Below are 12,500 nucleotides of genomic sequence, written 5' to 3'. Positions count from 1 at the left end.
TATCTAGGCAGTCGTGCCTTGTTGCATGATTTGTTTTTTGCCTGTTGGCTGCAACATTCCGCCCCTAATGGACAGTCGTGTCCCCTAATCACTTTCTTCGTCCGCCTCCCTGAACGCATCAACGCCAAACAGGGCCCAGAGATAGTCGCGGCAATCCACCGCCTCGCCGCTTTCCACCTTCCGACGGGCCCGGTGTCTGCGGACCCTGTCCCGCGTCTGTTCCATGCGCTGTTCTCGCTGGGCCAGCTCCTCCTCCGTGTACGGGCGCCCATCCGGGTGCATAGGAGGTGGCCTTTCCGCCTGTCTCTCACGCGTTTGTTGCCTGCGGGCCTCATTTCGTCGCTCGTTACGTTCTGCCAGCGTGGTGTTGTAAGCATCATCAATTGTCTGCGCTGCAGCAACCATCTCGGCCCTGGCGCTGGTGGCACGTTCAATATACCAGTCCTGCTGCAGCTCCGTGGTGATGATTCGTGCCGCCTCGCAGACTTTGCTCCATCGTGTTCGGCTACTAAGCATGAACGCCTCAATGTTGTCAGGCGTCACAGCCGCTTCGTCTTCCTCGCCGAGTAATTCATGCCGGACGTCCGCGAACCTCGGACAGTCGAAGAATACATGCTCGGCCGTCTCCAGGACTCCCGGGCACCTGGTACAGTCGGCGGATGGTGCCAGATGTTTCACGCACAGGTACTCATGGAAGAACCCATGGCCGGAGAGGATCTGTGCAAGGTGGAAAGTCATCTCTCCGTGTTGCCGGTTCTTCCATGCCGCCAAGTCCGGGATGGTCCGGTGCGTCCATCGGGTGTAGCGGCTTTCCGATTCTAGCTGGTCCCACTGACGCTGCCACTCGACCATCGTGTTTATCCGCTCCTCGGTGCGCAGTTCGCGTAGACTTGCTCCCGTCGTCCGATGCCGCTGGTAGCAGCGAGCGTCTTCCGTCACCTGCAGCACGATGGGGATGACGCTGGCAAGGACCGTTGCCACCTCATGGCGCACTGTAATGAAGGTGCGAGCTACTGGCCGTGCGTACAGTCCTTGCACGCGGTTCAGCTGTCTGCAACACTCCCGGAGCCGGACTGCCTCGTGCCAAATCGGCGCGGCGTAGCGGAGGGTGGAGTCCACCACCGATGCAAGCAGCCGCCGCTTCGCACTCTTTGGCCCACCATGATTTCGGAGCAGCCGGGAAATCCCCTGCGCCACACGGAGCGCTTTCGTCGTGGCCTGCTCTACGTGTGGCCTCCACGACAAGTGGTCCTCGATGACAACTCCTAAATATTTCAAGGTGCGGGTCGGCAGTTTCTGTACTCCATTGATACTCACCGGGACTCGGGTGTTGTCTCGTCTCATCGTAGACACAATGACCAGCTCGGTCTTGGCCGGAGCGAGCTCCAGGTGGTGTTGCGCCATCCACGAGCTGATCATTGCTACCGCCGTCTCCGCCAGTCCCGTCGCTGCTTCCGGCGTCGTCCCGCTCGCCAGCACCACGACGTCATCCGCAAAGCCGATCACTTCGGCGCCCTCAGGCAGCACCAGCCGAAGCACGCCGTCGTACATCGCGTTCCACAGGGTCGGGCCCAGGATTGAGCCCTGTGGAACGCCCGCCGTGACCGTACGACGCACTGGCCCCTCGCTGGTCTCGTACACCAGCCTCCTCTCAGAAAAGTAGCTGCGCAATATTTTCTGGAGGGCTGCAGGAACCATCAGCTTCTGCAGGGCAACCGCGATCGCCTTCCAGCTGGCAGAGTTAAAGGCGTTCCTGACGTCCAGTGCTGCCACCACCAGACATCGAGGATCCCGCTGGTTGGTGCGGTGAAACGTCCTCGCGTGTTGTCCTCGCTCGATCACCCGCTCGATGGCCTGAAGCGTGGAACGACCGCGCCGGAACCCGTACTGCCTTGCCGACAGGCGAGGAGCATCGCTGTCCTCCAAGTGGTCGTTCAGCCGATCTAAGATCAGCCGTTCGAACCCCTTGGCGACTGCTCCCAGCATTAGCAGCGGGCGGTGCGACGACGGATCGCCCGGCGGCTTACCTGGCTTCGTGACCAACACAAGGCGTGCCTCCTTCCATGCCGCAGGAAACTCCCCTCGCTCGAGCAGCTGATTGTACACCTTGGCGAAGACCTCCGGGTGCTTCCGCATTGCCGCCTTCACTGCGGCATTCGGGATACCGTCCAGCCCTGGCGCCTTGGAGGTGGCCATCCGCTCGGCCAGCGAAAGAATTTCCGAGCTCGTGACCGGCCTCAGAGCCTCGCTGCACGCATCGATGTCCGGCCACTCAAACGCCGGATGATTCGGGAACAAGGCTTCGACGATCGGACCTAGTACGGCTCGGTCCGTTTCCGGTGGTGCCCTGTTACGTAGTTTTGCTCGAACAACCTTGTAACCGAGTCCGAACACCTCGGCTTCGACCCCATCGATCAGCTCTTGCATACTGTCTTCCTTACTGCTGTGAATGGCGGCCTGCAGCAATCGTCGACAGCCCTGCAGCCTGGCCGACGTCACCGCACGCTCCGAAGGTTGGGCCCTGCGATGGGCGGCCTCCGCTGCTCCGCATTCCTCCCTCAGGCGCTCGATCTCAGGAGACCACCAGTACACCTGGGGCTTGCGATGGAAAGTAGCCCCGTGTACTCTCTCCATGATCTCATCGCACGCCTGGGTCAGTCCGCCGATCAGCCCCTCCGGAGTTGCGACCTGCTCGAAGTGGCCGCATGTGAGGGCGATGTCGAAGCACTTGTTATCGAATTGCGTCGTCTTCCACCGGGTCCCGGCGTGTCTGGCTGTCCCGTCTCGACTTCGCTGCTGCTGCTTGCCTCGTCGCGTGGGACGTTGTCCTGGGACGCCCACCTGGAACTGGACGTAGGCATGGTCGCTGCTGGAAAAGCGATCGAGCACGCGCCAGGAGTCCGGTCGCGCAATAGTTTGGCTGGCAAAAGAAACGTCGATAACGCTTTCCCGCGCAACCCCGTTGCCCTTAAACGTGGGCACGTTGCCGCGGTTCAGCGTATGCAGCGCCAGCTGCTCCACCACGCTCAGGAGCTCCTGCCCCTTCCGGGTGGTGCGCGCACTCCCCCACTCCTCATTCCAGGCGTTGAAGTCCCCGGCCAGGACCGATGTTGTGTGTCCGACCAGAGACACCTCCACCGCACCGAGGAAGCTTTCGAAGTCTTCGATGCCGCTGCTGGGTGGCACGTAGCAGCTGGCGAACGTTACTCCCGCTATGGTGGCCACCACGAGTCCCGGGACGACGCTCCCCCAAAGCCGTTGAATAGGGTACGCCCCTGTTGCTATTATCGCCACGCTCTGTTCCGCATCGATGGCCCACCGCGGATCATCCCGAGGTGGTCGATATAGTTCGCAGGCGAGCACCACCTGAGCCCCTAACTCGCGAGCCGTCTGCAGCATGAGGTCTTGGGCTGCCCGGCTTCGCCCGAGGTTCACTTGCAGCACTTTTAGCGCCGGCACGTCGGATGCCCGACCGGGTGCGGGCCGCTGCACACGACGCAGCGCACCTCCGCCGTGCAGCTCTTCGCCTGGTGATCCGGCTTCCCGCAGCGAATGCAGCTTGTCGAGCGGTCCACTTCGCTCCTGCACGCAGCTCGGACGTGCCCCATCTCGAGGCACTTGTAGCACCGTTGCTGACGCGCCTGCAGAGGAGCCACCTTCCGGATCAGACACGATGTGTATTTGATCTTGACGCTCTTGTCGACCAGACCCTCCGCAGCCCTGGCTGTTACGCGGACTATCGCCACTTTCGTGCCGTCCCAGGCAGGTCGCAGGCGAACCGATGTCTCCTCCACCTCGCATTGGCACAGGTTGGTCAGCGCCATCGCCACATCGGTCTCCTTCGCTAAAGGGTCGACAGCGTCCAACCGGATTTCGACCATAGGCGTGACCAGCCGAGCTGAGGCCGGCCGTTCTGCCTTTGCGCAGACCTGCTTGATGCACTGCAGAACTTCTGCAGCGTCCGCGCTCTCCTTCAGCTCCATGACAAGCCTGGAGCGTGTGGTGCGTCGCCCGACGCCTAGGGCCTCAGCATGTTTCTCCATTTCTGGAGCCGTTCGGACAGCCTGGTACACCTCCGTCCAGGTTTGTCCCTCAGCTGGGGCGATTTCAATAGCGTCCGGCTTGGTTTTTCGCTGCCGCTGACGCCGACCTCCTCGTTGTGCTCCAGGCTGGCTACCCCGGGCCTGTTGTCCCTGATGTTGCTGGGGCTGCTGCTTAGACGGTCCTGCGATCGGCTGTCGCTGAACCGCTGCCCGTTGCGGTAGTTGCGGCCACTGCTGCTGCTGTTGCTGCGGCTTGTTCCCCGGTTGCCGGGCCGGCTTACGACGCACCACTTCAGCCCAAGAGCCGCCTTCCGGGTCTGAAAGCGGAGCTGCCGTTGCCGACACCGCTCCCTGCTGTCGCTGTTGCTGCTGCTGCTCACGACGTTGCTGCTGCTGTTGTTGCTGCTGCTGTTGCTGCTGCTGCTGCTGCCACTGCTGCTTCTGGCTGCCTCCATAGCCCAGCGTCTGTGCAAGGAGCTCTTGGAAGCTGGCTCGCTCCTCCCTCAGCTCGTTGCGCAGGCGCTCGTTGTCTTCACGAGCCAGCGTCTCGCGCATCCGGGCTTCCTCTCGGGCCAGCTGCAAATCTTGCCGGGCCTGCACAGCATTTGTTTCCATCTGCTGCCGGAGCATCTGGATCTCCTGTTGCAGACCCACGATCGTCGCTCGCAGCTGCTCGTTGGTGAGCGACGTCTCATTGAGGAGCTGTCTCAGCTCCGACATTTCCGGGGACTGCTGCTTCGCTCCCGGAACAGATGTTCGTGTAAGAGCCACTCGCGGCTCCAGAATAGTGGAGAGCTTCGCCGGCCTCTCCTCCGTTGACTCCGTCCTGGAACGGAGGGTTCGCCCCGTCGACGACATCTCCACCTCTCACTGTTACGGGTGAGGGTGGAGGGGGGGGGGAGTCGGGGGAGGTGTTCTCCCCGACTCGCGACGACGTAGCGCGTTGATTGACTCCCCGCACGTTAAAATCGCTCTTCGCACCGGCCTTTTCCCTCCTGTAGGGGAGGGGGTAAATGGGAGGGGGAAGGGGGGGTGGCGGTCCGCTGCCTCTCGCCGAGACCTTTCCAACGATGCCTCGGGCGTGTCCCTAGCCCAAAGGATGGCCGAGTAATCACACTTTTAAGGATTTTACACTAAGTCTGATAAGTGCATAAATAGTTATCAAACTACTTATCAAACTTTTCACTCCTTCGTAGCTCCGCGAGTTTTAGTCCGAATCGCACGCGCGAGGGCTCGATCGACGGGGATTTTTGCCCCCCGTCGAGACACGTTTAAACGAAATAACGCCTTGGTACAAACTTTCGTACTTACTTAAGAAAAACCGGTCCCGACACACCGGAAACACGAAAATGTCTAAATTTGGGGGCCTATATCTCAGCGAGTTTTGCACGTATGGAAACGGTAGACCCCTCAAACGAAGCGCACTGTTCTCACTAAGCGTTTCGCACTATTTTCGTACCGTTGAATTCGCCTAAGGGGGGGCAAAATCTACCGGAACCGAAAAACTACGGTTTTTCGGGCACCACTTCCGGTAGACCGCACACAGACGCGCTCACAAGGTCTCAATGGATGCGTCTTGTCAAGACCTTTCCACCGATACCCCAAACGTCCCGATCCGACCACCCTACACCTTATTAAAAATAGAAAGGTGGTCCACGAAAAACTCCCCCCCCTTAAGGGGTGGGGGGGTGAAATTTGGGTGGGGGGTCGGCGGCCAGGATCGGGGGCCGGACACTTGAAGCCAAAGCCCTGGCACGCGTGGCCTGGCTGATACGGCCGATTTTCACTCCAAACACTCGCACACACCCACGCACACAGAAACACACGGTACTCGGCCAAGAACGCGCAACCGAACAGCTGTCCCATACAAAATGTATGGGAACGAAAGACGCCGGAAATCGCCAAAACCTCCAACTTTGGAAGCCTATAACTCCGCAACGGTTCGTCGCACAAAAATGTTAGACCACTCTATCGACGCGGGATATTCTCACTTATAGTCCTCAAGTGTTTTTAAGATCACTAACGCACTTTTTGGGGGGTAAAACGGTCCCCCACCAAAAACTCACAGTTTTTCAAGTGCCACTTCCGGTGTAACGCACACACACACACATACAAAATTTTGTAAGATGCGTCTTACCGAGACGCATCCAACGACACCTTAATCGTCCGGATCGGTTCACAATTCGCCTTAATATTCAACAAAAACCTGCCCACGAAAAACTCCCCCCCCTTAAGGGGTGGGGGGGTGAAATTTGGGAGGGGGGTCGACGGCCAGGATCGGGGGCCGGACACTTGAAGCCAAAGCCCTGGCACGCGTGGCCTGGCTGATACGGCCGATTTTCACTCCAAACACTCGCACACACGCACGCACATAGAAACACACGGTACTCGGCCAAGAACGCGCAACCGAACAGCTGTCCCATACAAAATGTATGGGAACGAAAGACGCCGGAAATCGCCAAAACCTCCAACTTTGGAAGCCTATAACTCCGCAACGGTTCGTCGCACAAAAATGTTAGACCACTCTATCGACGCGGGATATTCTCACTTATAGTCCTCAAGTGTTTTTAAGATCACTAACGCACTTTTTGGGGGGTAAAACGGTCCCCCACCAAAAACTCACAGTTTTTCAAGTGCCACTTCCGGTGTAACGCACACACACACACATACAAAATTTTGTAAGATGCGTCTTACCGAGACGCATCCAACGACACCTTAATCGTCCGGATCGGTTCACAATTCGCCTTAATATTCAACAAAAACCTGCCCACGAAAAACTCCCCCCCCTTAAGGGGTGGGGGGGTGAAATTTGGGAGGGGGGTCGGCGGCCAGGATCGGGGGCCGGACACTTGAAACCAAAGCCCTGGCACGCGTGGCCTGGCTGATACGGCCGATTTTCACTCCAAACACTCGCACACACGCACGCACACGGAAACACACGGCAAACGGAAAGTGCCTTAAATCGTGCACTTTGCCAAAAAGTTACACTTTTCGGTGCGCTTGCACCGGGCTTTACCGTTATGTTCTTCAGCACACTCGCGGCGACAACGCCAGATCGGGCGCAAACCGGTACTTTGCACTGACGTCACACGCGACGACACACGGTACTCGGCCAAGAACGCGCCACCGAACAGCTGTCCCATACAAAATGTATGGGAACGAAAGACGCCGGAAATCGCCAAAACCTCCAACTTTGGAAGCCTATAACTCCGCAACGGTTCGTCGCACAAAAATGTTAGACCACTCTATCGACGCGGGATATTCTCACTTATAGTCCTCAAGTGTTTTTAAGATCACTAACGCACTTTTTGGGGGGTAAAACGGTCCCCCACCAAAAACTCACAGTTTTTCAAGTGCCACTTCCGGTGTAACGCACACACACACACATACAAAATTTTGTAAGATGCGTCTTACCGAGACGCATCCAACGACACCTTAATCGTCCGGATCGGTTCACAATTCGCCTTAATATTCAACAAAAACCTGCCCACGAAAAACTCCCCCCCCTTGATAGGTGGGGGGGTGAAATTTGGGTGGGGGGTCGGCGGCCGAGATCGGGGGCCGGACACGTGGAACCAAGGTCCTCGGTGGCCGTTTGGTGTCTCTTTCGCACACTTTGTCTTACTCAGTATGCACTCACAGTATACACTCACACGCACGCGTCGACAAGAGCTCATCCACAACACGTCCGTTCACTACGGAGGTTCGCTCGCAACTCACAGGGATAACTGGCTTGTGGCCGCCAAGCGTTCATAGCGACGTGGCTTATTGATCCTTCGATGTCGGCTCTTCCTATCATTGTGAAGCAAAATTCACCAAGCGTAGGATTGTTCACCCTTTCAAGGGAACGTGAGCTGGGTTTAGACCGTCGTGAGACAGGTTAGTTTTACCCTACTGGTGTGTGCTGTATGCTGCTATCTTAACGGAATTCCTGTGCAGTACGAGAGGAACCACAGGTACGGACCACTGGCTCAATACTAGTTCGACCGGACTTTGGTATGACGCTACGTCCGCTGGATTATGCCTGAACGCCTCTAAGGTCGTATCCAATCCGAGCTGATAGCGCATCATAAACCCATTAGGTGATCGGAAGCTAGCGGGCTTAACAACCCTCTGAGATCCGTCGGTGCTGCCCCGTGCACACTGCCGTCTCATCCCCGCTATAGCACTAGACTGAGCCGCAACGGGCGGGTGTACGCTGCACGTGGAAGTACCTTATCACAGGGAACCCTGGTGGCTGTGCTCCCGTCGACCGTGGATACAACTAGTTTCGACACCTTCGACCGCCCGCAAACGACGGGACTACAGGCTGGGAGCTGCGAGTTGTAGAGATGCGTTCGCATCGATCCTCTCAGGCGACCCATGCTTGGTGGTGAAGTGGTTAGTTCGTGGAGTATAGGCTTGCTGCACTCGACAAGAGTGCTGCTTGCAAGGCTGTGGTGGTACGTATGGTAGTTGATGAGCATAGGCTTGCTGCACTCGACAAGAGTGCTGCTTGCAAGCCTATGGTGGTACGTGTACGGTAGTTGATGTGAGCATAGGCTTGCTGCACTCGACAAGAGTGCTGCTTGCAAGCCTATGGGTGGTGTGGTGTGTGGTGCATGATTAGCCTTTCAAGGAAGATGTGTCCTTGGGGCTAATCGGTTATTTTTATAAGTCCGGGAAACCTTTCTCGTCGGGGTTTTTATCCTAAGCAACCACGAAAGCTTCCAAGAGTTGAAACATTGCCTATCAAGTAGGCCGTACCAGCCCATAGCAAACCAACCAAGATACTCTAACAGGCCAAGATTGGTTGGAGACTTCAAAATTTGGCTAAGTCCATGGCCACCATAAGCCATTTCTATCAAGAAGGCCACGAACTGTGCTTAGCAACCACGAAAGCTTCCAAGAGTTGAAACATTGCCTATCAAGTAGGCCGTACCAGCCCATAGCAAACCAACCAAGATACTCTAACAGGCCAAGATTGGATCTCAAAATGTTGCTAAGTCCATGGCCACGATAAGCCATTTCTATCAAGAAGGCCATGGACAGTTCTAAACAACCACGAAAGCTTCCAAGAGTTGAAACATTGCCTATCAAGTAGGCCGTAGCAGCCCATAGCAACCCAACCAAGATACTCTAACAGGCCAAGATTGGTTGGAGATTTCAAAATTTGGCTAAGTCCAGATTTTTTTACCCTTCGGGAATACAACCCTAGTTCACCAAGTTGAACGCGAAAAACTGTCCATAGGATACGCACAAAACGTTTATTGAGTTGGTCACCATATGTGGAAATTATGGTGAAAATAAGCCAAGTTCCGGAGTTTTTAACTCACACGAAACCACGAAAAACTTTCATTAGGAAAACTTGGTTGGAGCACCCTACTGCAGAACACACCGACATGGACGAAAGGGTTGACTGGCTAAGAGAAAAAATTTTTGCGGGACCACTCAAAACATCATAGTTAGACCTAGCAAATGATGAAAAGTGAAACCCGCGATCGATTGGAGAAACCTTATTTTACACTGAAAAATTCCACATAAGGAAAATTTGTATGGAGCACCCTACTGCAGAGCACACCGACAGGGCCGGGAAGGAAGGCCCGGTCCAAGAAAAAATTTTTGCGGGACCACTCAAAACATCATAGTTAGACCTAGCAAATGATGAAAAGTGAAACCCGCGATCGATTGGAGAAACCTTATTTTACACTGAAAAATTCCACATAAGGAAAATTTGTATGGAGCACCCTACTGCAGAGCACACCGACAGGGCCGGGAAGGAAGGCCCGGTCCAAGAAAAAATTTTTGCGGGACCACTCAAAACATCATAGTTAGACCTAGCAAATGATGAAAAGTGAAACCCGCGATCGATTGGAGAAACCTTATTTTACACTGAAAAATTCCACATAAGGAAAATTTGTATGGAGCACCCTACTGCAGAGCACACCGACAGGGCCGGGAAGGAAGGCCCGGTCCAAGAAAAAATTTTTGCGGGACCACTCAAAACATCATAGTTAGACCTAGCAAATGATGAAAAGTGAAACCCGCGATCGATTGAAGAAACCTTATTTTACACTGAAAAATTCCACATAAGGAAAATTTGTATGGAGCACCCTACTGCAGAACACACCGACATGGACGAAAGGGTCGACTGGCTAAGAGAAAAAATTTTTGCGGGACCACTCAAAACATCATAGTTAGACCTAGCAAATGATGAAAAGTGAAACCCGCGATCGATTGGAGAAACCTTATTTTACACTGAAAAATTCCACATAAGGAAAATTTGTATGGAGCACCCTACTGCAGAGCACACCGACAGGGCCGGGAAGGAAGGCCCGGTCCAAGAAAAAATTTTTGCGGGACCACTCAAAACATCATAGTTAGACCTAGCAAATGATGAAAAGTGAAACCCGCGATCGATTGGAGAAACCTTATTTTACACTGAAAAATTCCACATAAGGAAAATTTGTATGGAGCACCCTACTGCAGAACACACCGACATGGACGAAAGGGTCGACTGGCTAAGAGAAAAAATTTTTGCGGGACCACTCAAAACATCATAGTTAGACCTAGCAAATGATGAAAAGTGAAACCCGCGATCGATTGGAGAAACCTTATTTTACACTGAAAAATTCCACATAAGGAAAATTTGTATGGAGCACCCTACTGCAGAGCACACCGACAGGGCCGGGAAGGAAGGCCCGGTCCAAGAAAAAATTTTTGCGGGACCACTCAAAACATCATAGTTAGACCTAGCAAATGATGAAAAGTGAAACCCGCGATCGATTGGAGAAACCTTATTTTACACTGAAAAATTCCACATAAGGAAAATTTGTATGGAGCACCCTACTGCAGAACACACCGACATGGACGAAAGGGTCGACTGGCCAAGAGAAAAAATTTTTGCGGGACCACTCAAAACATCATAGTTAGACCTAGCAAATGATGAAAAGTGAAACCCGCGATCGATTGGAGAAACCTTATTTTACACTGAAAATTCCACATAAGGAAAATTTGTATGGAGCACCCTGCTGTGGTCACCATCGGTCGAGTTGGTCGAGACGGGCAAAAAATTTTTTTTTCCATATCGTCTCAAAACATGATTTATGGACCTTGTAAATGTTGAAAAGTGAAACGAAATCACTTTTGGAGCGATGAAAATTTTGTATGGGAGGTCCCTACCCGGAACAAATTTTACTAGTAAAGTCATGATTCCGCGACGAGAAATTTGAAAATGGTCAAATATGGTTAAGATGTCATGTTCATTCCCTACTATGGGGGACCAGGTCGTCACGAAAAAATTTTTTTCTCGACCTGGTCAAATGTGGTTCTGCGACGGAGGTTAAACTAATAATGCATAATTTGGGCCAAAAACCCCCCTCTGTCAGATATTGTACCCGTTCAAGAGCAATAGCAGACCACATAAGTTGAGCTTTGAGGTATCTGAAAGTTGAATATAGAGCGAGGTTCTAAGCGAAGGGATAGCTTAACGTTGAGCATTGAACGCAAAAAAGCTTAGAGATAAGCTTAAGATACAAGGGTTGTGGTGCATGAGGCCGCTTAACGTTGAGCTTTGAACGCACATGGCTAGAACTAAGCTAAGAGATACCTATAGTGGTGCATGGAACTGCTCACAAGTTGAGCTTCGAGAAGTCCAAAGGCAAAATGTAGAGCGAGGTTCTAAGCGAAGGGATAGCTTAACGTTAAGCATTGAACGCAAAAAAGCTTAGAGATAAGCTTAAGATACAAGGGTTGTGGTGCATGAGGCCGCTTAACGTTGAGCTTTGAACGCACATGGCTAGAACTAAGCTAAGAGATACCTATAGTGGTGCATGGAACTGCTCACAAGTTGAGCTTCGAGAAGTCCAAAGGCAAAATGTAGAGCGAGGTTCTAAGCGAAGGGATAGCTTAACGTTGAGCATTGAACGCAAAAAAGCTTAGAGATAAGCTTATTATATAACGATTGTGGTGCAGAACACAGCTTAACGTTGAGCTTTGAACGCACATGGCTAGAACTAAGCTAAGAGATACGGGTAGTGGTGCATGGAACTGCTCACAAGTTGAGCTTCGAGAAGTCCAAAGGCAAAATATAGAGAGAGGTCCTAGCAGCCTAAAAAACTTCTAGGGCCGACAGCTCACAAGTTGAGTTTCGAACGCAATTAGGCTACCCTGGTAGCCTTGATTTGAAAGCATTAAGGCAATGATATGGTAGAATGCCCGATCTTAAACCTATTGACAGAGAATGTGTACGAGTAAGCATAGATGTGGAGGAGCACATACCCTAAACAGTCCCGAAAGATGGTTAGCTAAGTGATGCATCACAAATGGACTTGGCGCACCAAGTTCACACAGAAACACACACGATCGCGTATATTAAAACCTGTTGTGTGGTGCATCACTAATAAAGTTTGGTGCGTCAAACGAACATGAGAGTTGAGCATATTGGGTATGTGTGATAACACACTTTGCACGACAATC

This window comes from Anopheles marshallii (genome assembly GCF_943734725.1).
Source record: "Anopheles marshallii chromosome X unlocalized genomic scaffold, idAnoMarsDA_429_01 X_unloc_58, whole genome shotgun sequence".
Taxonomy (NCBI): Eukaryota; Metazoa; Arthropoda; class Insecta; order Diptera; family Culicidae; genus Anopheles; species Anopheles marshallii.
Note: the sequence above shows the minus strand (reverse complement) of the source record.